The sequence below is a fragment of the Equus asinus genome, chromosome 13 (assembly GCF_041296235.1).
Source record: "Equus asinus isolate D_3611 breed Donkey chromosome 13, EquAss-T2T_v2, whole genome shotgun sequence".
NCBI classification, from domain to species: Eukaryota; Metazoa; Chordata; class Mammalia; order Perissodactyla; family Equidae; genus Equus; species Equus asinus.
Genome location: NC_091802.1, coordinates 57742853 through 57769076, shown reverse-complemented (window position 1 = coordinate 57769076; position 26224 = coordinate 57742853). Strand labels below are relative to the sequence as shown.

The following is a 26224-nucleotide window of genomic DNA, read 5'->3' as shown; positions in this document are numbered from 1 at the left end:
GTCACGGGGACAAACCATCCCCCAGGGACTGGCATCTGTAAGCATCTGTCACATGCACTTGGCACGGAGGAACGAATGCCTCCTTAAGTCACAAGTACAGACAGGCAGGCAGGTCACAGTGAGTGGACGACACACCATGGCGTCTAGTCAAGGAATCCTTGGCAACTCAGCTTCCTCATCAGGAACAAATGAACAAGCACCATTCGCCAGCCCCTCAGCGCTGGGTGTGAGGTCAGAGCGCCACCAGAGGCACAGGGACGTTTATGGGAAGCAGGTGGAAAATTGCTTGGGAAGGCGTGTGTAATTGATGGACAAACTCAGGCGCCTTAAGGTGGGTTAATTTGTCTCCAATCTTGAGCTCAGCCGGGGATCTGGGGAGGAGAGGCAAAGGAGGGGATGCGTTTTGTGTGTCACCTCCCGATTCCCCGCCCTGAGGGTGAGGTGCCTCCATCTGCTGCCCCAGGTAACTCCGTGGGCCCCGTCTCCTGCAGTGGGGGGAGCATGGTGGCCAGGCGAGCTCCAGGTTGAAACTGTACCTCTGGGCGCGTTTGTGGTTTCCAGCAGCTCTGTTGTCATGTCAGGAGCAGCTTGAGATACTCTGAGCACCACCGACTCGGTGCCCTGGTGCCCTCACTGCGGGGCCTGGCACGCAGCTTCTGTACCTTCCGCATCATCGCAGTGCGGCACGTTCCTCCCCCTGGCAGTCCCATTTCTGCCATTACAATGCTTCTTTAGGACATACTCCCCTTGCCATACGGTAACATCCTTCGCGGGCAGCATGCTGACGTGGAGGACACAGCCCTGCGAGCTGCTACCAGGGAAGTCTCTGACCCCCTCTGTTTTCCATGAGAGTGTTTTAGAGATGGAGTGAGTCTTGATTGTGAGACTGGAAGGAGTTTGTGTTTTCAGTTGGTGGGAACTTTTATTTCTGATCTGGTTTATTGATCACTTATTTCTGAATGACAGCTTGACCTTCACTCCATGTTTGTGTGGTAGGTTTGGTTTCCTGGGAGGCATGCTGAGCCTGCAGGATGTTTAGTAGAGAAAGAAAGGAAGGGAGGAAGCGGGAGAGGGCAGAGAGAAAGTCCGGACGAGGAGGGCCCTGAGAGCTGCCCTGAGCTGGGCCCAGCGGGCTAGTCTTTGCTACCTTCCATCGGTAGGCCTTGGACGTTGCCCCCGAGGGGACTGCGAGGCCTCAGCAAGGCGCCTCTCTGCAGCTGAGGCCATCCCTGAGCATGCTGCCAGCTGGAGGCCACGTGTCCTGCATTGAAGGGGATCTGGGTGGTACAGCCCAGTGTCCACCACTTTGTGGTGTTGCTCAGGGCTGGCCTCACTGACCCTCCAGGGTGGCCTAGGATCCCAGCCCTGGCCTCCATCTCGTCGCCACTCATGTCCTAACCACTCCATTCAAGTTCCATTTGTCTGCCTGGAGAATTCCTACTTATGCAGTGAGACCCAGGTCAAATGTCCCCTATGCTGAGACTCCATCTCTGTCCCCTCTCCAGCCATCAGAGCTTCTTGGGGCTCCACAGTGCCTCCTCCCTACCCCATCCTAGACTTTACTTTCCTCCTATGGAAATGACTTCTCGCAGGCCTGCTTCCCCACCTCCCACTGACTGTGGGCCCCCGGGGGTCAGAAACTGTCTTCGGTTTCTCCTTGCATCCTCAGCACCTGGTGCCGTGCCCGCAAGCTGGAAGATGCTCAGCGGCTTCTCTGAATGAATGAAGGGGTGAGGTCAAGGTGAGGGGTGGTGGGATGCCCTCCTGCAGCCTAGCAGGCCCCCAGGGTGTCAGGACCCAGGCCGAGCCCCTGGCTCCAGCTCAGGACCCTGGAGGCCGCTTGCCCTTTTGGCAGGGAAGACTCCATCCCCAGGAGTGCCGCTGCCCCCGGGGAAGTTAGACAGACAGGCCCGGTGGCTCACACCGACAACATTTCTTGGCCTTCGTCCTCCTGGGCAAACCTCCCTGGGTCCTTGGCGTCCAGGGCTGTGTCAGTTTGATGGATGAGGCTAGGTTTAAGACGGCCTCTCCCTCCTCGTTTTAGACTCTCTCCCCTTCGGTGACTGAGAGAGTCAGGGAGCGGAGGCGGGGGTGGTGGCTCATCCTTGTGGGTGCGGGTTTTTAGCTCTCCCTCCCTGGGGTGGCCACCCTGGCCCTTTAAAGGTTAAGTGTATTTATGTGGCATCTACGGGAGGTTACCAGGCCTGACAAAATGGGAGGAGAGTGATTAATGGCTGGTGTCCTTGCACGTCTTGGGCTGGGCTGCTGCCGCTGCTGCAGGGCGGGTGGCTTCAGTGGCCTCCCGGGCACCACCCTTGCAGCTCCCAGCTCCCACCTTTCAACAGGCTTTGGAGACAAGCTCTCTTGGACCAGGAGGAGGGCCGGAGCACCTGGAGTGGGGCCTGAGGGAGGCCGAGGAGCTGCTTGGAAGCTCCTCGAGGAGGAGCAGAGGAAATGAGAGTGCTCTTGCGGGCCCAGGATGCTTCCCCCACTTCCAGGCCAGGGCCAGGGCATTTCTAGCAGCGGAAGAGAGTGAGGGTGGAGCCCTGTGGGTCTGGGCTGCAGCGGATGTAGGCAGAAGTCTGTGAAGCACCGCGGCTTGTCTCAAAGATTCGTGTGACTTTTGCATCCTGCTCCCTATGCTCCTAATGTCTTGGTAGAACCATATGTTTTCGATTGCTCACCAGCTGAATTATTTAACTCCCCCTGCCCCTGCCCAGTCTTTTGAGTAGGTGATTACTCCAGCAGCATGTGCCCGTGAGTGTGTCCTGGGACTTGTGGTAGCCCCTCGCTCACGGCCTGTGGCGGCCCCGGTTGGAGAAACCTGGGCTTACAGGCAGTCCCTGGGAGGGGCCAGAGGAGGAGGTGGGGATGAGGGACAGGGTGAGTCAGGAGGGCCTCTGGTTTCTCCCGTTGCTCCAAGGACTGTGGCTCGTTTGGAGGGGTGCTGGGCATGCCTCCTGAGGTCGGGACGCTGTCATCACTTTGGAGCTCCATGGCGTGGCGTGACATCTGGCACAGCTTCAGTGCTCAGCGCAGGCTTGTTAACGAATCGTGGAAAGGATGAAAAGTAACTCCCAGGACGTAGTGAAGGGAAGCCAGGTGTCCAGGGGGACGACAAGAGTGCGTAGGGAGTAGCTGGGAGTGAGGAGGTCTCACTTCACCTCTGGGAAGGGGTGGCCTGCTGCGGAGAGGGCATGGGAGGGCGAGGGCCACACAGCGTGATGCTGGCACTCCAGCCTTTGGCATCTGCCGCCTTGTGTATTAGTTATAAGCATTCCCCAGAGAGTGCCTTGTAGGTCCTTGCCGCTTACTGAGGAAAGACAGGAACCGCACTGAGCACCTGTGTGTGTCACGACTGTTCTAGAAGTTTCTCTACAACCTGCTCGTCTGATCTGCGACAGCTAGACTTGTCTCAAGAAATAATGTCTGTGGAGTCCTGGCAGGCACCTGGCAGGAGCTGGTGCACTTGTTATGATGAAATTAACCTTGGGAGGTGGTGTTGAAGCCCCGGAGGGAGGATTTGAAGCACCTGCCCTCCCCAAGGGGCCGAGCTGGGTTGCACAGAGCTCCCTCTGCCCCCGAGACCTGCCTCTCTGCTGGGCGGCAGCTGCCCCCATAACAGTGCTCCTGAGAGTGAGCCCCGTCCTCTTCTTCCCGGGGACTGTGGAAGCCTCCGGGGGATGGACCCTCTGTTAGCGTCGTGGGGCTGCTGTAACAAAGTCCCACAGACTGGGGGCCTAAAACAGCTGAAGTGTGCCCTCTCACAGTGTGGAGGCCAGAAATCGGAAAGCAAGGTGCTGGCTAAGTTGATTCCTTCCAAAGGCTCTAAGGGAGAGACCATCCCAGGCCTCTCTGTCAGCCTCTGGTGTTGCCCACGATCCTTGGTGCTCCTTGACTGGTAGACACACCCTCCAGTCTCTGCCTCTGCTGTCACATGGCCTTCTCCTCTGTGTGTCTCTGTGTCTGAATTTCCTTCTTCTTTTAAAGACCCCAGTCATTGGATTTAGGGCCCACCCAAATCAGTATGACCTCATCTTAACGAATTACGTCTGCAAAGACCCTATTCTCAAATAAGGTCACTTTCACAGGTACTTGGAGTTACAACTTAAACGAGACCTTTCGGGGGATTCAACCCACAACAATGTAATGCAGTATAGACACTTAGTTTAGTGAACACCTCATCCAGTCCTTATTGTCACTCTCCTGCCCCCTTCCCACTTTTGACCCCCAAGCCCAACACTCCAGGAAATGAGTCAAGAAGGTTCTGGTGGCAGCAGACGTGGTGCCTACAAGGATGGGCAGCCTGCTCCAGCCTTGGTAAGATGACTGAGCTGGGATTTTCAGCCATCCTGGGGACCAGAGAATTGGCCATCTGGGCTGTCAGGATCGCATCGCAATGGGACGTTTGCAGGAGGGGTCCCGGGACTGAGCGCTCAGGGCCCCTTTGTGGGGAGTGTCTGGCCCCCTGGAGGCTCTTAGAGGGGGGCAGATAAAGGGGCCTGGGAGATGGCTCCCTGTGGACACTCCTGAGGGCAAGTCTTTCTGCGGGGGTTGCTCGAGAAAGCAGCTCACTGGAGAGGGCCAGCCCACCGAAGCTGGGGCCAGTCAGTCCCCAGCTCTGATATAAAGCGAGGTCGGTGCTCCTGGTGGAGCAGGAAGGGAGTCCTCAGCCATGGTCTTCAGGCCTGTCCTCTGGAGCCCCTGACCGTGGGGCCCTGCCCAGTGAGCTTGTCTGGAGCCCAAGGGGAGGGGGCGCCGCGGGGGAGAGGCAGAGGAGGAGGGACAGAAGCTTCTGTTTGGACTCCAACATCTCCGAGGTTGGATCTGGGCTCCTCCTCTTACTGGCTGTGGACTGAACGCATGCATCCCGCACCTTCATACAGTGAAGCCCCCAAATGTGATGGCATCTGGAGGTGGGGCCTGTGTGGGGTAATCAGATTGAGATGAGGGCCTGAGGGTGGGGTCCCTGTGATGGGCTTAGTGTCCTTATGAGAAGAAGAAGAGACCCCAGAGCTCTCTCTCTGCCACGTGAGGACCAGGGAGAGGGAGGCCTCTATAAACCAGGAAGAGACCCCTCACCAGGAACCAGATCAGCGGCACCTTGGCCTTGGACCTCCAGCCTCCGGAGCTGTGAGAGATAAATGTCTGTTGTGTTTTGTCACAGCAGCCCAAGCACACGAGTACGCTGAGTGACCTTGAGCAGACTCCTTAGTCTCTCTGAGCCCCAGTTTTCTCATCTGCAGAATGGGATTAAAAAGTCCCTCCTCCCAGGATTCAGAGTAAGATGATAGCATGTGTGCAAAATGCCTGTCTTGGTGCCTGGCACAGGATGGGGGCTTGGTGACCATCAAGGTCCACCCCCCAACACTCCCTTCTCCCGAGATGCGGGGCAGAAAGAGTTTATTCTGCCCTTAAATGCTTTCCTTGGAGCTGGAGGCTGATTCCCACTGCTGGGGAAGTGGAGAGGATGAGCCAGTGACCAGAGCAGGTGGGGAGGTGGGAGTTGGACAGGGGAAGGTGGAAAGATGTGAGGCAATATGGTACCAGGAGGGGAGGTGGTCCCATCACTGAGGCCCAGGCCCAAACCCCGACTCAGGCAGGGCACCCACCCAAGGAGGTGTGGATGTCAGCTCATGCACCATCATCACCTCAGTTTTTGGTGTCCAGGGTGACCCATTACTGTCTCCCTGTGTCATCCAAGTGGTAGGTGTGGACCAGGCTGCTCATCAAAGGCCCTGGAGCTGAGGCTCTGGCCAGATTCTCGGGGAGACCCTAAGGGGGCAGGCCAGCCAGCCACGTGGGCGGCCGCCATCCTGCTTGTCCTGGGGGACAGGGAAGCTGAAAGGCCCTTTGCAGCATATCTTTGCGCAGTGGATGGTTCTTTCCAAAGATGGTTCTTGTTCTCCTCATTCCTCAGAGGGTCCCCAGAGGGATTGTCCCCAGGTGTCCAGGTGGAGCTAGCTCATGCACCACACCCTCTATCTATTTGCTCTCTCTCCTTCTCTCCCCCCGCGCCCCTCTCAGCATGCTGGGCTTGCCTCCCAAAGAGCCTACCTGCCCTGCTTTCAGGGGAGCCTGAGCCAACACAGCAACGGGCGTGGGGACGGTGGGGGACATGTGTGTGTTTGCAGGAGGGGGACCCGAGCGGAGAGCAGATTGTTTTGGGGGATGAGGCACGAACACGTCTGAACGTGGAGGCAGGATGGTGGCCCTGCGGAGGGAGGGGCCAGAGATGCAGAAGAGCTAATTGGAGAGAGAGAATTGGTGGAGCCAAGACCCCAGGGGGAGGCAGCACAGATGGGGCCAGGACGCAGGCTGGGGAGTGAGGGGGAAGCTGAAGTCTCAGGAAGGGAAGGAAGGAGAGGTGAAGGCACTTTGAGGAGCTGAGGAAGGAACCGCAGCCAGCGGTTGGCGGAGATGAGCATTCTAGCGGGGAGAAGAGAAGGCTGCCCGGGTTCTGATCCCTTCCGGGGCCATCCCCCAGTCGGTCTGACCCTTCTTGACTTGTTTTCCAATCATCCTAATTGGGAGAATAACTCCTCCCCTTTGAGAAAACAGATGAGAAAGTGCTTGGAAAATAAAAGCAGCATTCTCCATTTAGGATTTTACGACATGTGGCGCTGCATGATTGCACTGTCAAACATTAATAACTCAGCTACTTTCAGATTCATAATAATGATCGATGCCCCCGGGACTGTTAAAGTGCCATCATAAGTGTTTACATTATTCTCTTGGGGGAGCAGAGCTCTTTGGAAAGAAAAAAAGGAAACTAGAAAACTGACAAACTTCTGAAAACAAGGGGCGCTGGCAGGGGCTCCCTTCTCCCGCCAGAGCTGAATTGGGTCCGAGTGACGCTTTCTATGTGGGTGGGTCCCAGTCTCAGGTCCCATCCCAGGTATTTTCTCATCTGATACTCACAGCAGACCTGAAGGCGGGCTCAGTGTGTTTACACTTTTGAAATGAGTCCCTTTGGGGGTGCAGCGGGGAGGGAGTGTCTCTGTGTGTGTGCTTGTGCTTGCATGCAGATGTGTAAGGGGGAGGCAGGAATCTGTGTGCCAGTCACACATGTCCAAAGTCTGGGGACACACTGACATGGAGCCTGAAGGGTTAACCATGCCCCCATGTTTTCTCCATCTTAACAGCTTGTGAAATGCCAGCCCAGCTCGCCTGACCCCTCATTCGCTGAGGAGTGTTGCCCCAGGGGGCTTGTTAGAGCCGTGTTAATGAGCCACATCCACAGCATCAGCCCTGCTGTGAGGCAGGTCCCTCTGCCCGGCACCCATTCCCCTCGGTGAGAATGAGATCTCTATGGTCACAGAGTTGTCCCAGCCGAGGGACGGCTCCTCATGATGCTGTGGTGTTATAGCATTCATCCGACGCTGCGTAGTGGATGGTGCACTCGACACGGATCCCACATGAGGATCCGGCAGGGCCGCGCTCTTCTTACTGTTTCCATTTCACAGTTCCTGGCTGGTTGGAGTCTTGGTTCCAGCTCTTCCTTCCCTCCCTGGTACAGAATTTCACATCTGCATCTTTGCCAGGTGGCTTTCCAGCGCTCCCCCCACCAGAATGGATGCAGAATGTCCCCCAGCCCACTGGTGCTGGGTGTGGCCACGCCAGGCACATCTGTGTCTGCGACACGGGCAGGGGCTTTAAGTGTGCTTGCGTGACTCGGCTCTCGTGTTTCTGCCATTCACCGTGAGCAGAATGGGCCTCCTGCAGTTGCTGGTCCCCAAAGGAGAGACTTGGTTCTGGAATTGCCCCTGCTGACCTGTACCCACAAATAAGAAAAACGGCAATGCTTGCTGTTGTGAGTCATTGAGATTTTGGGGGTTGTCTGTTATGCAGCATTATCCTAGCAATAGTGGACTAGTTTGTAGGTCATTCGTTCACTCAGCAAAGACCAATTAACTCCCATGGGTTAAGAATGCTACTAGGTGCTGAAGACGGAAGGACAGTGTCCCTAGATAGTCCCTAGCCTCAAGCGGCCTAGAGTATAATAGAGCTGTGACTTTCAAGCTGTGGGGAGACCAGAGAAAATCTGTCCCCAGTAGCCTGGGGGTTCTTCAGAGTTTGGGGTGGAGAGGATGGGAATGGGTGCCTGAGCAGGTAGGATGTCCTGCGGCTCACCCAGAACCACGCCCCTTCTTTATACTCTTTGTTATATGTTCTGAGTAAGCTGCTGTTTCCCCAAATGATTCTCCTGCCCCCTGAACCTCAGGCTCGTCCCACTGGGATCCAGGGACAAGCAGCCAAGTCCTCCTCTCTCTCCCTTGCTTCAAATCCGGATCCAGATGACCTCTGAGAACCTGCCTAGTTCTGCCATCTATTTGTATTTTCACTGTTGAAGAGAGAGGGTAGGGGACTGGCCCGGGGTCCCACGGCTGCAGGGCGAGGCCTCGATAGCCCCCGTCTCCCCTGAGTTGCATGGCCCTCCTCTTTGCCCTGGGTGACAAAGCTGCACACAGGCTTTGCTGGTGTGAAAACCTTTGGGGTGTCCACCGAGTCTCACCCGGGCCCGTGGGTTCTTCCCGAGCTGTGCACGCCGATGGTAATCGGGAATTGCTGCTTTTATTACATCAACTTCTCTTTGCCAGTGAGTGTCTGCACGTGAACTTCCAAGATTGCCTACTTTTTAGGAGCTATAAGCAAACAGCAAACACAACCCATCAATCATGGCCCATGCCGTCGATGCTGTTTTCTCATGGTAAGACAGACTGGGCATCGTCATGCAGGACGATGAAGACGCTGAGCTCTGTGGGAATAACGTGATGAGGCTGAAATTCCCTGATGACACCCTGGCGCTGCTTCCACACACCCCGCGTTCCAGGCCAGTCTCAGTGGCTCGCGCTCAGTGTCCAGCTCTGTGAAATGCGGTAGTCGGAGGCCACTCACAGCTCCGTCCGCAGGTTAAAAAAAGCTCTTAGCAAACTATCACATCTTCTAAGAGGTTAGAGCATTATTTATTTTTATTATCCTCATCAAAAACTTACGTTTAGTGGCTTTTTCTCTAAATTTCCCCAGCTTTCTGTTCAGTATTCTTCAGATTGACGAAGCACACCAAAGACTCGATCCTCTTTTTTTTAAAGCACTTCTTGGCATTACTGGAGTCTGTTCACAGGGAGTCCCATCTGGGCCAATGCACCTTCCTTGCCCATTTCATCTCGATTACTCTGGCGGTGAGGTTAGGAAAGGGCCCTGTGTCTCTGCTGACAGACAGTGAGCCTGCGGGTAGTGTGGTGGGCGTGTGGGTGGGGGGCGGCTGTGATGGACTGCTCAGGACTGGGATTCCTGCCTGGGGTTGAGGGTATAGTCTTGCCTGTCAGAGTGTGGAGAGCTCCAGAGGAAGGGAGAGCAGAGCTGTGGGTGCCCTCCTTTTCCTCCCCTGCCCCCAAAACACCCCAGCATAGAAGCATTCAGAGAACTGGGCTCTGGAATCCGGTGGCTCTGTGTTTTTGGCTCCCAGGGCCTCCCCAACTCTCAACGTCCCTGGGGAGTGGAGAGGAGAGGAGGAGGAGGAAGAGAGGTTTGAAAGATGGTCTCATGGTCTCTGTGGGTCTTTGCTCCAAGAAGAGCTCATTTGTTCACTCCTCACCTCCCTTCCTTCTAGGCATCCACCCATCCAACCACCCATCCATCCATCCATCCATCCATGCATCCATTCACCCACCCACCTCTCCATCCATCCATCCATCCATCCATCCATCCATCCATCCACCCATCCACCCATCCATCCGTCCATCCACCCATCCATCCATCCACCCATGCATCCATTCACCCACCCACCTCTCCATCCATCCATCCATCCAGCCAGCCAGCCAGCCATCCATCCACCCATTCATCCATCCATTCACCCATCCATCTATTCACCCACCCATCCATCCGTCCATCATTTAACAAAAGGGACTGCTTCCTGTCTCCTACTATTGGGAACACAGCCCAGCTTGCTCCTAGTAGCAACAAAAACCCAACAGCTGGGCTGAGATGCCATTTGGGAGAAGGAGGTGGGTAGGGGGGCATGGTTTGTATCAGGGCCCAGGCCTGCCTGAGATGCAGGTACTCAGCTCTGCTCCAGGATCCATGCCAGCTCAGGCTGGCCATGGAGAGCTGGCTTCCTTGGTGCCAGGGACCCATTGCAGCATCTCAGGATGTTCCTGCCCCCAGGTACTCAGCAGGCACAGGGATGTTCAGTTGTCTCCAGAAAAAGGCGCCATTTAAAGCACTAAGGAGACATAGTGACGAAGCACCCCGCTCACCCACTCCAATGGGACATGGAGCCTGTCAGGCAAGTGTGATGCCACCTGAAGTCCTCCAGGAGCAGGAGCCACCACCCTTAGAGGGCTGGCTCAGCAAGCAGTCACTGGGGCACCCACATTAGTGGCCCTGGGACCAAACCACTTTAACTGCCCTGTAGGCTTCCTTTTTGTCTTCCAATGTCTCATGAAATCTTCTCCTGCTAGATGGGACTGGAGTCTCTCTTCCTTCCTCCAGCCCCACCTAAATTCAGGGGGACTGAACATAAAGGTCAAAGGGACGGAAACTCTGGAGACAGCCCACAGAAAGCAAACACATGGACTGGCATCCCAAAATGACACAGTGATGGCCCTTGCCCTCATCCCTCAAAACCTGTGAGGCTCCTAGAGGTGCAGGGACTTGCCCAAGGTCATACCACTGTGGAAGGAGAGCGGGGTTGGGTGGGGCCCAGCCCCACACCCAAGCTGGCTGAGTCTGGAGCCGGGTGCTTGCTTGGTAGTCCTCTCTGTGCACAGCTGGCTGCCACCTTTGCTGGGGCCACCCCCTGCAGCAGGAGGGCATGGAGCTGATTGCTGGCTGGTCTCCATGGTAACGGCTGATGAATTTGCATCAGATGCTGGCAAGCCTGCCAGCCTGAGGCTGCCTTGGAGTTGGAGCTTGGCTGCGATGGAACGGACTGCGAGCGAGAGGAGCTGGACGGGCGGGGTGGGGGGCTCGAGATGGACGGCTCGAGCTGGGTGGCTCAGCAACCATTCGGAAGATGCTCCCAATCCCATCTCAGTCGGGTCATTGGTTCTGGGGTAGGGTTTTGCTCTTTGTGCTGGGAAAGCTTGTTCTTTCCACATATATTTCATGGATATCTATCCATGTGTACCGGGCACTGGGCATATGTCCAGCTACAGGACCCACTCTTGCTCTTAAGGAGATTATAGTCTAGGAAGGCAGATAATCAGGCAAATCCAGGCCGCCATGATAGTGGAAGTTGGGGTACAATGTAAGCCCCTAGGAGAGGCATCCAACCCAGACTTGGTCTTAGGGAGCGTTTCCAGGAGAGAGGAATGTCTACGTGGCACCCTGGAGGATGAAGGGGTCAGCCAGTGAAGATGGGGGCAAGAGATGCATGCAGAGGGGAGAAAGGGAGGGGGGAGCTATGGGGAAGAAGGAGAGTGAGCTTGGGATCTGCAGGGTCCCGAGAACCTGGAGCCTGGAGCTAGCCTGGAGGAAGGCATGGGGAGGAAAGTGGGGCTTGTCCTGGGGTCCAGATTAGGAGGGAAGGGGGAGTCCGCTCTGGGCCAGGCCCTGGGAGGGGGGGATGCATTTTATCCTCACAAGACCCTAACTGGGCATCCTCACCTCCTACCTCTCACCTTACAGATGAGGAAGGATCTTAAGATGAGGATCAAAGAGCCATGGCTGGTCAGAGGGAGGGGCAGGTCTCAGCTCTGATCCTGGTGGCTGGTCCAGGGAGGACTCCCCCACGCCATGATTCCCAGACCAAATCTGGGGGTCCAAGTAGAGTGAGCTGGGCTGCCTGTCTCAGGAGATTCACCCAGGGAGAATTTCCTGACTTTGAGGGTGATAGTGCACAGAGTGGAGAGCCCCACCCGGGGGCCTTCTGGGCTGAGGTCAGCTGTCTGCCTGTTTGCAAGGCATCCATCCAGGCCATTTCGCAGCTCAGGAGGCAGATCCCCCACCAGGGCCGGGGCTGAGCTCCTCTGGTCAGTGCTGTGGCTGGTGCTGGGGCTGGAGTGTGGGGGCATCTGGTCTGAGGAGAAATCTAGTCTCGCCAGTCCTTTTTCGGGCACTGTTTCTTATTTCTTGAAGATCTAAAGGCAGCACTAGTCTGAGCTCTTCCAAGACGCTGAACGGAAATAAGCCAGCTAAGCTAGTCCCCAAAGGCCTCTGCATTTAGATAAATGAAGGCCTGGGAGGTTCTTTGGCTAAACACTAGAAAAACAGCTTACATCACCCGCCTGAAGAAACAGTCAGGAAATCCCCTTGTTCCTGGGTGAGGAGAACCGGCCCGCAGCGAGTGGAGACACTGAGCAGATCCCAGCCCAGGCTCCCTCAGGGGGTCAGCGGGTGGGGCCTGCTGGCCTGGCCAGCGGCCAGGGGAGGGGCTGGCAGGGCAGGGGCTGGCTGGTGAAAGCGAGGGGGAGAAGTGGAGTCAGGAGGGAGCGTGGGGCCTGCATCCTGTGACGAGGAGGCATCTATGACCTTCGTCATCCGTTGGGCAGGCAACAGCTGGTCACTGTGCACCTACTGTGTGCTGGGTTCTGACGTGGGGATCCAGCAGCAAACCCAGCAAGGGTGGACGTTCCACGCCCAAGGGTTTGTCTGACAGGTCTGCCGGGCCGTGCTGCTTTCTGCGGGTGCCTGTCTGCTCTGCGCTACTCTCCTGCTCCCCTCGCTCTCCCCAGGGCCCTCACACCCGTGCACACACATGCACACTTGCATGCAGATGTACACTTGCACACATGCATTTGCATAAACACACCCACACACTCTCACACATATGTATTTGTGCACACTTGAATACACTTGCATACACACGAAAATCCACACATTTATGTGATTTGCACACACCTGCACAGGTATACACTCACACATACTTCCATTTGCACACACATGCACATTAGCATACATGGGCATTTGCACACGTATGCTCATCTATATGCAGGCGCACACACGCGTCCGTGCACACACCCCTGTGCCCGTCTCCTCAGTCTCTGTTCTCTTCCTGCAGTTCCTCCCCTGGAAGAGGCCTGGCCTGGTCCCCCTCTGCCTGCCTGTGTCTCTGTCTTCCCCCAGGGCAGGGGGCTCCGTGAGGATGGGCTGACATCAGCACCACGGGAGAGGAAGTCTCTGAGGCAGAGCCGTGAGGAAACCACACTCACTCAGAGCGCCTGCAGCTCCTGCCCTCTGGGGGTAGGGAGCCGGTGGCCGTGGGCGCTGCCTTGGAGCTGGGCTGGGAGGCAGTGTGCAAAGGCCCTTCTCCCAGTCTCCTCTCAGTCTCAAGGACAAAACGAGGACACGGTGCTCCAGGAGAAGAGAAACCATTTGGTCCCCCCAGGCTGGGCCCGACCGGCAAAGGGGGCTCCCAGGTGTTCCTTGCCCTGCACCTCCGTCGCTCCCTTCTTGGGCTCATACTCCGGGCCTTTAAGCACCCTCCGGTGGGCAAACGGCCCTCAGGTGAGTCCTGGCCTGCCTCCTCCAGGGCTGGCCCTCACCCCGGACAGGGACCGCAGTGTACTGTGGATGTGACGGGTGTCTTAGCGTTGTCAGTGCTGGACGACCCGGGGCAGCTGCCCAGCCCGTCTCCATCTCCCTTTGGCTCTTCAGCCCTCTGCCTGTCACAGCAGAGGAGGCCCAGGGTCTGTGGACAGTGGCACCCCTGCAACATTCTGCCTCTCTCATCTGGCTATTTGATAGAATGGTGGGAAATACCCATTTGCCATCCTCCTGTCCTGCCACTGGGGGCAGGAGGTCCCTGCCTGGCACAGAGGGGAGGGCTCCTTCAGGGCTGCTGAACTCAGGACCTTGCTCTGTGCATCTGTCCCCAGGTCCTTGCTGTGCCCCCACTGTGTGCCAGGCATGGTTCTCAGTGCTTTACACACGGTAACTCGTGCAAAAATTCAGGCAGACGATGCTATTACTACCCCCAGTTTACGGGCAGGAAACTGGAGACAGAGTCCTGGTCACATGGCTGATAAGAGGGAAACTGATTTAGTTTGATTTGAATGTGAGCAGACTGGCTCCAGAGACCTAACCATTCAGCCATTCAGTCTCTCTCGAGACTCGAGGCTCGCCTGCGTCACATCCTCCGTTGTTTCCCAGGGAAATAACCTCTAGCAGCCCCCTGACCCCATGGCACTCTGGCCCGGATGCTGGCCTCGCATGGCAGGCAGCCGGCCCCCCCCCCACCCCGAGGAAGAGTGGGCCCTGTGGTGGGTCTTCTCCAGCGGGGTCCAGGGTCCTGGTGTTCTCACAGAGGTAAGGGGAGGGTGGCAGGAGGGTCAGCCCAGGGGGTACCCAGGTGGAGTCCTGGATGAGCCCATGGCAGGTGCCTGACTGGCTCTTCTGGGGGATGGGGGACACAAGGCCAGGTATCAGGTGGGAAGGAGGGGGCAGTGGTGGCCTGAGTCCTTGGAATGACCTGGTCAGTTTGGGGCCCCAAACCTACCCTACTGGGATGCCATGCCTTGAGTCTAGCCATGGCCCCCTTGTCTCCCACTTCCCAACCAGGCCCTGACGTCAGGCTCTTGCCCCTGGCTAGAGAAGGAAAATGCTGTACGGAGACTCTGAATCTCCCAGGCCCTAGCATGGCTACAACAGATGCCAGCGGGCACCTGGCAGCAGGTTCTGGTTGCCTGTGGGGTTGACCTCACCTGTCGCCATGAGGCCGGACACCTACCTTGACCCAGGTCCCGCTTCTGCTCTCAGGAGGGGAGAAGGGGGCCCCGGCTCACAGCGCTGGCTTCTCTGGCTGTGAGACTGAGAGAGGAAACACCTCTGGCAGGTTAACAAATCATGGCCATGATGGTCTGATATCCATCCTTTCTGAGCCTCATTTTCTGTCCTTTTCATGCGAAATTCCTCACTATTGAAGAAGAGTTTTAAAAAAGAAGACACAAAAGAGAGGGCCTACGGAAGACTCAATGGGAGGGCGGACCCCTGGAAAGCCTTTTCAGCTGCTGCTGCCGCCCGGGGTCGGATCCGAAGAGCAGGAGACTGGAGGACGCCCCTGGCGGGCGAGATTTCATTTCAAACCTGCCTGTTGGCCAAGGCTTGGGCGGGGAAGGAGACGTGACGGGACATCGGCCTGGCTGGGCGCTCTGCCCGCGGCCCAGGTCTGTGCCCATCCCACGCGGGCACTCAGTAATTGTTGAATGAATGAAAGAGAAGCAATCAGGGAACGGCAAGTGGCTAGATCCTTCTTGGGGCCCTGTCCATACCTCCTTCTCTGAGCAGTTCTAAGGCTGAAAGGCTCATGGTTCTGCTCTCATGAGAGACCTGCCATGCCAGACCTGACCCTCGGCGCGTGGCACGGGGCCCGGACTGCCTCCCCCTCCGAAGATGCTCGGTATTTGAGTCCGTGGACTTTTCTACAGCAGAGTTAGGTTGGGCTCAGCCCCCAGAAATGCTTTCAGAGCCCCAGGCGGGACCCAGACCACTTATTCTGGAGGAAAACTCTGGCTCTGCCAATCTCTCTTTCGCTCTCTCTCTCTCTCATACACACACTTTCTCGATATCAGCATATTTGTCACACTTATTCCATTTCTCCTCTGGCTCAGGGACACAAGGTGAGCTGAAGGAGAGCTACTTGTGTGAGGACTGGAAAGGCACGGGTGCCATGGAAACCGCTCGGAAAGGAAAGCCGGGAAAGCTGCAGCCATCAGGAGAAGCCGCTTGGTCGCCACTGGCCAGCTGTTTGGATCCTCTCTCCAAAGTGATAAGGTTTCATTTATTCTCCCCCTGTATGTCTCATTCCCTCTCTTCCATTCTCTCCCACCTTACTCACAGACCCAGCTCAGGAAGCTGCCCGCAGGTCGGAGAATAAAGGTACTTATGATTTTTTAAAAACTTTATGATGTTTTCAGCCTCGTTTCCTGGTGCTCGCTCCTCCACCCCAGGAGGCAGCATTGATTTTAAGCTACAGATGTTGGAGGCAGAAAATGGGATTACGATAAACAGAGAGGGTGCCAGCTCCTCTGGCAGATGCTATAGAAACGGCTGTCGCTTTTGGTCGCAGAAGTGGCCCTCAATTTACCTGCCAATCCGAGAAGCCCTCAATGGGGCTGAAGTCTGGGCCTGCTCTCAATACACAACCTGAGCCAAAGCGGGCAGGTTCCTCCAGTCGGTGGTGAGATTCAGGACACCGTGGGGACCATGGGGACCCTCGAGCTTCCTGAGGGGCTTTTACCTAAATATGTTGTGTAAACCGAAGGAAGTATGAGCTCCTGGAGGGCCCCCAAGCTGCTCCTTCCTTTAAATAGCCATGCTATCGTAATCAGCCCTTACACTGGCCTTTGTCCTGATGGTTTTTATATCCTTTGTTTTCTTTTTTTCCAGCAATGGCCCTGAAAAAGCGGCAGGCCAAGTGTCACTAGCCCCACTTTGGAGAGGAGGGAAACTAAAACCCAAGAGCCTAGTGGCAAGGCCGGGACTGGGACCCAAGCCCCCTGCCCCTCCAAGGCTCTGTCTGCAAGGGCCTTTCCACCCACAGTCACTGTCTCTGGCTGATCCGGTTGCTATGGCTGCGGGCCGGCTTTCTTGGGCTCACGGCCTGAGATCTGGCATAGAGGGACCCTTTAAGTAGTGAGGGACAATAAGCAGATCCCATCCGTCTCCTCCGTTGGTCAGGTCCCTCAGTCAAGAGCTTCTGGATACCGTCTCTGCTCCCTGCACATGCACATGTGCGCGCACACATCTGCTCTAGCTGGATCTCTCTTGGTTAGGGGTCTATCCCCATCAAGCCATCACACTTGTTCTGGTGAGGTCTCTGATGACATTTAAAAAAATCTCATGATTTTGTGAGTTGACTGGGCTCACCTGGGAGGGTCTTCTGCCTGGGGCTGCAGTCACGCGTGAACTCGACTAGATCAGAGCCCCCAGGATGTCTCACTCACACGACTGGCATTTGGTGTTGACTCTGGGGTGGCTGTCGAGTGGAGAAGCTATATGTGTCCCCTGCTGGGCTTCTCACACCATGGTGGCATGCTTCTGTGAAGGAGTGTCCTGAGAGAGGTCGTTTCAGGAAAGAGGAAGTGGAAGCTGCCCGTCTTCTTAAGGACTGGACCCAGAACTGGCACAGTATCTCTTGGTGGTCTGATGACATCTTCAGTACCAAATCCAACAGACCAGTGAGGCCTCATCTAAATTGGCCTCTCTGGCCGCGTGACTTGGCTGACCTACTCTGCTCCCTGACCTCCAGGGCATCCTCTCTCCTGGTCCTCTTTCTCTCTCCATCCGGCCCGGGCCTCTCTGATGGTTTCTCTTCTTCAGGTTCGTCTTCCTTCTTTAATCCTTGGCTCTTTTTGCCCTCGGCCCTCCATGCCATCCTGGAGATCTCATCCCCGCCTGTGATGCTGAAGCCTAACTTGATCCGAGGCCCTGAGAGCCGGCTGTGGGTGTCCAACCCTCTCCCAGACACTCCTGCCTGGAGGCACGGTTGAGAATTCCAAAGTGCATTTTGCTCATCCCATCCAGAAAGGAACTTGTCGTTCTTCCCCCAGACTCGTCTCTACTTTCGCGGCCCCCAGCTTGGTGAGCAGCACTGCGTCATTCCCCTGGACTTCAGATCCGACCAGGCCCCCCACAGTTTTTCCTGGATGGTAGAACAGCCACTATTTGGATAATCAGGAGAAAATAACCAGAAGTCGTTTTAAAAAATAAAAGGAGGGAGTGTCCCTGTCTCGGGGTTTGTTGTTTCTTTGGAGGGAAAGGAGATCCATGGCTGTTTAAAGCGGAGATCTGAGAGCAGCCCAGCTTAATTGGAAAACCTCATTCACACAGGCTGGCGAGGCCTCAGGAATGGCAAACAGCTTCTCCCAGCTCAAAGGAATTTTCTGGAAACCATAATGGCGGCTCTTCCTAACCACAGGCTGGTCTTTCTGGCAGAATTAGTGCAAGCGTGTGGTCAGCGTGGCCAGGCTGGAGCCAGCCCGGATGCTTCGGCAGTCTGAGCTCCCTCAGCGCTGGCAAGTGGGGGCCGGGGGCTGGCGGGGGGAGGGTTGTGTGGTGCCAGAAGCTGAGGGTCACTTAGGAAACTGCTGTGTGTCAGGAGACCCGGTGGGCAGGCTGTAGTTGGGCCTGAAAGAGGAATAAGTTTGGGACCCCTCAGTGCTCTCGCTTCCCCAGGAGCCGAGAACAGATGGAACTGCGGGGGGGGAGAGGAGCCAGTGGCTGCTGAGGGCTGGCTCTCTGTGGGCATCCCCACAGTGTGGTCCTAAGGGACATCCAGTTATCATTTCCACTTCTCATGAGAGGAAACAGGCTCAGAGCGGTTCAGAGCGTGCCCACGATGGCACAGAGGAGGCACCAGGATTGCACACCCAGCCCTAGGCGCTTGCTGTCTGGTGCTGCGCGTCCAGCCCTCCAATGGGGAGAGGCAGGGCCCCCTAGAGCCAGGCCTTTGAGGGTGGCTGCAGATGCACAGGGTCCAGGAAGGGGCTCGATGCCATGAGGACAGGGATGTCCTCAACCAGCGTGGCTGACCTTGGTCTCCCCACGACATGGTGCACCTCCTCTTCCCTATCAAGATGATGGGCTAGTATGTGGCACCTCTTTGCTGCTCAGAGCAGGGGTGGGAGGGGAAAGGCGGGTATGGGCTCCGGATCCAGCCACAGATGCACGGCAGGGACGTGGGTGGGTGCCTGTCCCTTGATGGGGGCGGGGAGGGTTTCAGAGACTGGTTGGGTCTTTTGGGCACTCCGCTGGCACTTTCTGGGTGGAAGCACCTGTTCTGGATGTTTCATAGAAATGCAGCCAGCAGACGGAGGGAACGGCCCCAGGTACCACGGATCAGGCACTTCCTGGGATGTTAGATCAATAAGATAAGACAGAGTCACTTACACTTTTTTACATATTTGTGTAATTATTTTATTTAAGCAGTGACTACTTACAGGAAATAAGCAAAAATCATGCACAATTGGAAGCAAGGTTTCCAGAAATACGGTGCAGGTGATTTTTAAAAAAAGCTTTTAGTTATGGAAAATGTCTAACATACCTTTCTTTGCAAAGAGAAGGGGTACAAGGAGCCCTCGTCAGCCCGCTCCGATAACCGTGAAGTGTCGGCCACTCTTGTTTCATCTCTGCCTCCTCACCCTCCTCAGGACAATTTTGAAGCCAACCCTAGCCACCATATCAGATAACATGCCAATATTTGAGTTTGTGTCTCTACAAGATAAAGTCTCTCTTAAACCACAATCCATGATCACACCAGGTGGGGCCTTGACGCCGCAATTCCACTGTTGAGTTACAGATGGCCCTTACCTCCTGTTTGGCCCAGGAGGGATGGGGGACCGTAGGAAAGAGCAACTTATAGCAATGCCTTCTGGTGTCCTTACCATGTGCTAGGACCTGGACGAAACCCTTTCCTTGTCTCATTAACTCATTTAAACCTCCCAACAAACCCATGACATAGGTACTAATATTGTACCCATTTCATGGATGGGGAAACTGAGGCACAGAGAAGTTAAATGACTTACCCATGGTAGTAAAGTGTGGTATTCCTAGCCAGGGCAGAGCGAGTGAAGGTCGGGTAGCAGGAGAGAAACCAGCCCTTCCAAAGGAGGCTCAGGGAGAGCACTGCCCAGGCTGGCCTTTCTCTACTACGTGTGTGTGGACTTCCTGGGACAATGATGGAGCCCTGGGCAGGCGTCCAGCAAGGAGTTCACCTGTCATAGCTTTTTATAAAATTTGTAAAAGTAAGATATTTCTATGTTCTTAAAGAGCCCCCACCTGTGTATAAGCCTCAGGCTCCGAAAATCCTGGTGCCTCCTTTTCCAGCATGGGAGACAGACTCAGCTGGTTTAGAATGAGCGGCCTGCCCTCCTCCGCAGGAATGGTCTGATAAGCAGGCCCTGGGGCCTCTTCATTTCCCGATGACCCGATCACCAGTGGGGCTTCCTGAGCCCGCTCGGCCTGAGGTGCAGGCCCCCGTCCTGACCTGGCCTTGGAGCCGGCTCTGCCCCTGAGCTGCAGGGGGAGGCTGTGGTCAGCCGCTCCCCTGTGTAGGCTGCACAGCATCCTGCTCTCAGTGCTCCATATTCTATACCTCACGTGGCCCCAGGCCATGAAATGCTGCCAGGGTTTGCTTTCCCCATGCTTCTTCTAGCTGTCGAAAAGTCATTCACTCATTTGTTCAGCAAGCATGTGCCAGTGCCCGTCAAGCGCCTGGCACCCAGCTAAGCATGAGTGACATGGTGGTGAGCAAGGGACATATACTCCTGCCTCCAGGATCTCAGACTCCATAGGGGGAGGGAGTACGGGACCCTGTGCGAGGTGCTGCTTTGACCGTCCCGGGGGTGTGGTGGGCCTGGGGCTGCTCCCGACCCCTTTGGGCGTTGCTGGCCTGCTCTGCCCATGGTGGATGTGTAGATCTGCGGCTGGATCCAGAAGTCCTGTTTCCTTTAATTCCTGGAGATTATAAACCAGGCCTGGAGTCTGTTTCTGCAGCAGCCTACTCACCCTCCCTTTCCAAAGAAAAGCCCCATTTGTCCTTGTGAGGTCTCAGCACCCCTGCTGGGAAAAGGATGAGGGCCTCAGTCCACTGGCCCCTGCCCGGCCCTTCCCAGCCTGCTCCTCCAGCGCAGGGCGGCCCGGGCCGGCTTCCTAAAGCAACTTGCATTTTACAACCTGGTTCCCTCAAAAATGTCTGCCCTAAGCTGCTTCTTAAAGGGTCTGTGACTTTCCCCCATCTCTCTGGTCATTTAAAGATGTGTTTGAACAGAGAAGAGCTAGACCTATTTTCCGAAAGGCCCTTTATCCTTCGGGGATTGCCAGCAAGCAGGGCGCAACTGGATGAAGCAACTTCGGAGAGTTGGCTGGCTACCTAGATCCTCCCAGAGGTATTTATATGAGGGGATAGAGTGGGTGGCAGCCTGGGCGGGGACTGTGCCTCTTTTCTCACCGTGGTCTATAGCCCTTTACCAGCCGTACCGGGTCACGTGACCAGGTGGCAGCCATGTGTCCGAAAGTCATGCTCTGCAGGGCGGTGGGAAGTGGTTAGTGAGCTCAGGAGCTGAGGAGCCCTCTGAGTCTCTGCTGATGCGCTGTATGCTCCCACTACCCTTGGACAGGGTCACCTTCAAGCAGCCAAGTCTTCTCATTCATCCATTCATTCATCAAGCATTTATTCAACTATATTTTGTGCAGGGGGCATACAGAATGAACAGGACAGTTACTGTCCTCCCGGAGCCCACAGGCGGGTGGGGAGGACCCTGGAGGTGGATGGTCCAGCTGGGTCCTACAGGAGGAGGAGTTGGCTGGGGAGGGAAGCTCAGTGGTGGTGAGGGGCAGGGAGCGTGTTTAAGACACAAGGCCAAAGGGCTGCCCCCATGGAGGCTGGCAAGGCAGGCGTAGGCTTCGGCAGAGTCGTGCGGTTGGGCTGATGGACGTGAGCAGGGCCTCCGTGTTGTTACACGAACAAAGGGTTTCCAAGGGGGAGTTCTGCAGGCTTGGTGGCTGGCTGCAGTGGCGAGGGCCGCAGAGACTGTGAAGGGGACCCCAGGCTCTGGTTCGAGCAGAGTGGAGGGGCCATTTGTGGAGGAAACGGGCTGCTTGAGGGGGAGTCGATTGGCTGATCCTGGGAAAACGTGTTTCTCCAGAGGAGCATCTTTTCGAGGGATGTCCTTTAAAACAGCTGGAAGGAAACGGCAGAGCCTTTGGCATATCAGGCCAGGAGATGGGGCTCCTGTGAGGCAGCGAGCATGGACATGAGCAAGATGGGGAGCTGGTCTCCTTTGCATTGTTCAATACCCTTTGTTTCTGGCTCAAACAGCCTCGGCTTCAGTGGCAGGAACAGAACCAGTACACATGGCACTTCTGTTCCCCTCCCCTCCACTCCTCCACTATCTGCCATCTCTTTCATCCACTTGTAAAACGATTAAGGCTTGAGGCAGATCGAGCCAGGACTGCCAAATCAGGTGCAGACTCTCAGAGACTGAACCCTGTTGTGAAGTCTGTTTACTCTGACAAATTAATCTCCTTGATGCCCGGAGAAGAAAGATGCATATTAACCAGAGACCCAGCTCTGAATGCCAAGCGCTTGCCTTGGTTACCAGTCTCCCCAGGTACCAACTCCAGGCTCAGGGCGGGCATCCTCCACGTGGGGCCTTTCCACCAGGTTTGCAGACACGTGATTCATTAGATTTAATTAGCTAATCACACGACTCCCCTCCAGGCGCTAGATCCTTCATGAAGCCCCGCCCAGTTGTTGGACTGGGAGGGAAGATGCAGGGGGGATTTGTGACGGCGAGGGAGCTGGCCCGATGCAGACCCGGTTGTGGAAAAGTGATCTTGTGTGTACGGGTGACTCTGCTCCCACAAGCACAGTTTCAGTGACAGCAGCGTCCCTGCGGTCGTCCATACCGCTAGATGTGGCAGGCATCGCGGGAAATGTTTGGATGGGGGGTCAGAATACCTGGGTTCTCGGTCTGCTCTGCTTCTCACCAGTTCTCTGACTTGAGCTGACTTCTCCACGCCTGCCTCTCATCAGTCAACTGGGACACAGCTATGGGCTGAGTTGTGTCCCCGCAAAATCCTTGTGAAGTCCTGAGCCCTAGGAGCTCACGATGCGGCTGACCTTGGAGAGAGGCGCTCGAGCTTGGACTTCCAGGCCCCAGAACTGTGAGAAAATAAATACCTGTTGTTTAAGGCCCCCAGTCTGTGGGACCTGATTATGGCGGCCTGAGCTGCCTGCCATAGACCCCGTCACCTTCCTGTCACAGTCCAAGGACGTGAGAGGACCTGATGAGATGCTGCTGGCAAAGACACTGTGGAGATTAGAAGGCAATATGCAATTCTCGTTCTTTCCTTCTTATTCCATTAAGGAGAAAATCTCATTTGGAGAAGATTCATCTTTACCACCTTGTTAACACTTGGAAATTTCCCTTTTTTAAGAAAATTGAGGTAAAATTTCCAGAATATAAAATTAACCGTTGCCTGTGTAGAAGTGTACGCTTCTGTGGCGTTTAGTGCCTTCGCAATATTATGCAACCATTGCCGCTGTTTGGTTCTAAGACATTTTCATCTCTGGAAAGGAGAGCTCAGACCCAGCAAGCAGTCACCCCCCCCACTCCCCCCTTCCCTGGAAACCACTAGTTTGCTTTCTGTCTCTGTGGAGTTATCTATTCTGGATATTTCATGGAAATTTGATTATCTTACAATGGAAATTTTGTGTGGCTTCTTTCACTCAGCAGTGTTCCCAAGGTCCACCCATGTTGTGACGTGTCTCAGTGCTTCGCTCCTTTTTATGGCTGAAGACATGGCATCGTATAGATTTACCAGGTTTTGTTTATCCGTTCGTCTGCTGATGGACGTTTGGGCCGTTTCCACCTTTTGGCTGCTGTGAATAGTGTCGCTGTGAACATTTGGGCATAAGGATTTGTTAGGGTATCTATTTTCAATTCTTTTGGGTTTATACCGTAGAATGGAATTTCTGGGTCATGTAATAATTCTGTTTAAATTTTTGAAGAATGGAAATCTCTCTTTTTTAATCCAACAAGAGCAGGCTTCAGGATCCAAACCTTCAGCAGGCAGGCGCAGTCAGCTAGACTTGGACGACCTTGATTTTTAATGGTATTGATGTTTTCAAGATCCGAAAATCCAACTGGGTTTTCATCTGCAGCAGTGACATAACCTTTTCTCTTAAAATAAAATGTTACTTTAAAAAGTGGTTAAAAACAATTAAGTAGGGGCCGGCCTGGTGGCGTAGTGGTCAAGTTCACACGCTCCGCATCAGTGGCCCAGGGTTTGCGGGTTCAGTTCCTGGGCACAGACCTTCACACCGCTCGTCAAGCCGTGCTGTGGCTGTGTCCCACACACAAAATAGGGGAAGATTGGCACAGATGTTAGCCCAGGGCCAATCTTCCTCACAAAAACAAAAAACCACAAAAAACCAAAAACCAAAAAAACAATTAAGTTGATGACAGTAGAAGGTAAGCTGCACACCGATAGATATTTTTGTCTGTTTTGTTCTTACTCTGTCTTCAAGTCCTGGAACTGATGCCTGGCACACGTCAGGTCCTCACCAAAGACTGGTTGAATGAACGACTGCATATAATCTGCATATGCACACTATTATACATAACAATACGTGTGGGGCACAGATCTGGCAAAAATCATGACGGTGAAAAGCAAATGCCTGTGAAAACTGGGCTCTACCCCTGCCACCTCTTCACTCTGATTTTGGACAATTTCTTATCTTCTCTGAGCCTCAGTTTCCTCATCTGAAAAATGGGGTTGCTGGGAAAATGAAGTGTGCTGGTCCACACAAGGCACTCAGCAAATGTCAGCTACTGTCGTGGTTGGCTGACCAGCTGCCGTGGGGAAGACCACAGGAGCGGAGTAAATGCAAGCAGAAGGATTGGGGAGAGTCCAGGGACACAGCCTCGGCCGGGAGGCTGGGAGCCCAGGAGCCTGCAGCTGGTGGGGCCGGCCCTGGGCTGACGCGGGTGTGGCTGTGTGCTCAGCACAGCACATGGGAAGTGACATACTAACAACAGCATCTCGTGTTTGTTCAGTGCTGGACAGTTTACAGAAGTGCCTTCACATCCCGTGTTCTCACCCGATGTGCCCACAGCGGAAACTGTGATCCCCATGTTACAGGGGAGAAAGCCTGGCTCGCCTGAGCCCACACAGCAGGTCAACGTCAGCGCAGGGCTTGTGAGTCGGACACTGTCTCAGCCCTGTGGGCCCAGATCAGACTTTCCCTTTCCCTCTGTTTTGGTCTCCGAACCTGCCCTCGCTTGGGTGGGGCCTGGGAATCTGCATTTTAGGTGTCAAGACAGGATGTCATGCCGCCTTATTCTGCAGAGTCCTGGCTTGGACTCTGAAGCATCTGCGAAGTAGACACATTCGTCCAGATCTTGCAGAGACCGCAGTTGTTCACCCGAAGTCGGGAACGACTCAGGAGAAGGGTGGGGGCACACTGCGCCCACCGGGGCGCCTGGAGGCTGGACTAGAGCCAGCTTCGATGGCTGTATGATCCTTGCGTGAGGAAAGAGACCCCTCTTCATACACTGTCACCCTAAGCCGGCTCCCTCCTTTCCACCCGGGACGCTGGCCTCTGGACAAAGCTCATTTCTTCCGATGTCACCGTGACGGCGAGCTGGGTCCCAGCTCCCCATCCCACAGGCACGGAACTCTCCACACTGCCCACAGTTCAGGCTGAGTTAAAGGGGTACAGAAAACAGGGCTCAGCCGGGGACCTGGGCCCGCATCTACAGGGGGGAGGAAGCCGCCACCTCCCACGCCCAGTGCTGTTATTTTGTCGCGATGTATCGAGATGGCGACATGAGCAAGTGTCCTGTGTCGGCCCATCAGAGCCTTGTCAGAGCTCATTGGCCCAGAGCACCTTGGGGGGCAATGGTCTTCGGAGAGATGTGGAATTTATTACCCTCGCCTCGCTCGGCAGCCTCTCCCCTGCTCCTGCTCTGTCAGCTGTGCTGTTTGGATGAGGGGTGACTTATTTTTCCTGCTGCTGGTCTGGGCACTTCTTGATAACTTCATTAGCATCTACTTAAGAAGGATCCTTAAGGAAAGCTCCACCCACCTCTAAATGCACACACTCACACACACACACTCACACACACATGCTCACACCCTTAAGGAGAGCTCCACCCACCTCTAAACGCACACACACGCATGCACACACACTCACACACATACACACATGCACACACACACACACACACACGCTCACCAGCTGGGCCCCAGACCCCACCTCCACCGCGATCGTTGGGGTTCAGGCCACCTACTATATATCACATTGCCCGGTGTGACAGCCCGATTCCCTTTTCCGTCACCTCTGGCCTGCCTCATGTAGGCTTTGCAGGTGCCTCTGTACCCACGTTTGGGCTGCACACACCCCCAGTGCCCCTCGGAGCCAGCCACATTCCCAGGCTACTCTGCTAACAGCGTCTCTTGGCTCTGCCGCTTCAGCAGAGTGAGGAGGGGAGGCTGGCTGTGTGCACGGGGGTGGGTGGGGGGGGGCCTGCTACGTGTCAGCGCTAAGAGCCGTCTGCAGGCCTGGGCCCTCCTGACCTTGGGGGCGGGGCTCTGGGTGGCGTGGTGGCCAGGCAAGGGCCTAGGTGGGAGCACAGGATGCTGAGGAGCAGGAAGGAAAGTGAGATGCCTGCGACGTGCTTTCTGTCTGGCCGGCTGGGCCTCCAGGTGCTGGAATGGGAAAGGGCTGCTGTGTTGGCAGTGGGGGGCCGACCCTCATCCCCCAGACGGGTGACGG

The 26224-nt window shown here is 55.5% G+C and overlaps 1 long non-coding RNA gene across 1 annotated transcript; it reads left to right on the top strand.

Moving 5' to 3' along the window:
• Positions 1-115: 115 nt before the first annotated feature.
• LOC139039996 (uncharacterized) lies at positions 116-17677 on the top strand. Its single transcript, XR_011493530.1, has 3 exons — positions 116-331; positions 15552-15714; positions 16330-17677. It is a non-coding gene; the product is annotated as an uncharacterized lncRNA (long non-coding RNA).
• The last annotated feature ends 8547 nt before the right edge of the window (positions 17678-26224 follow it).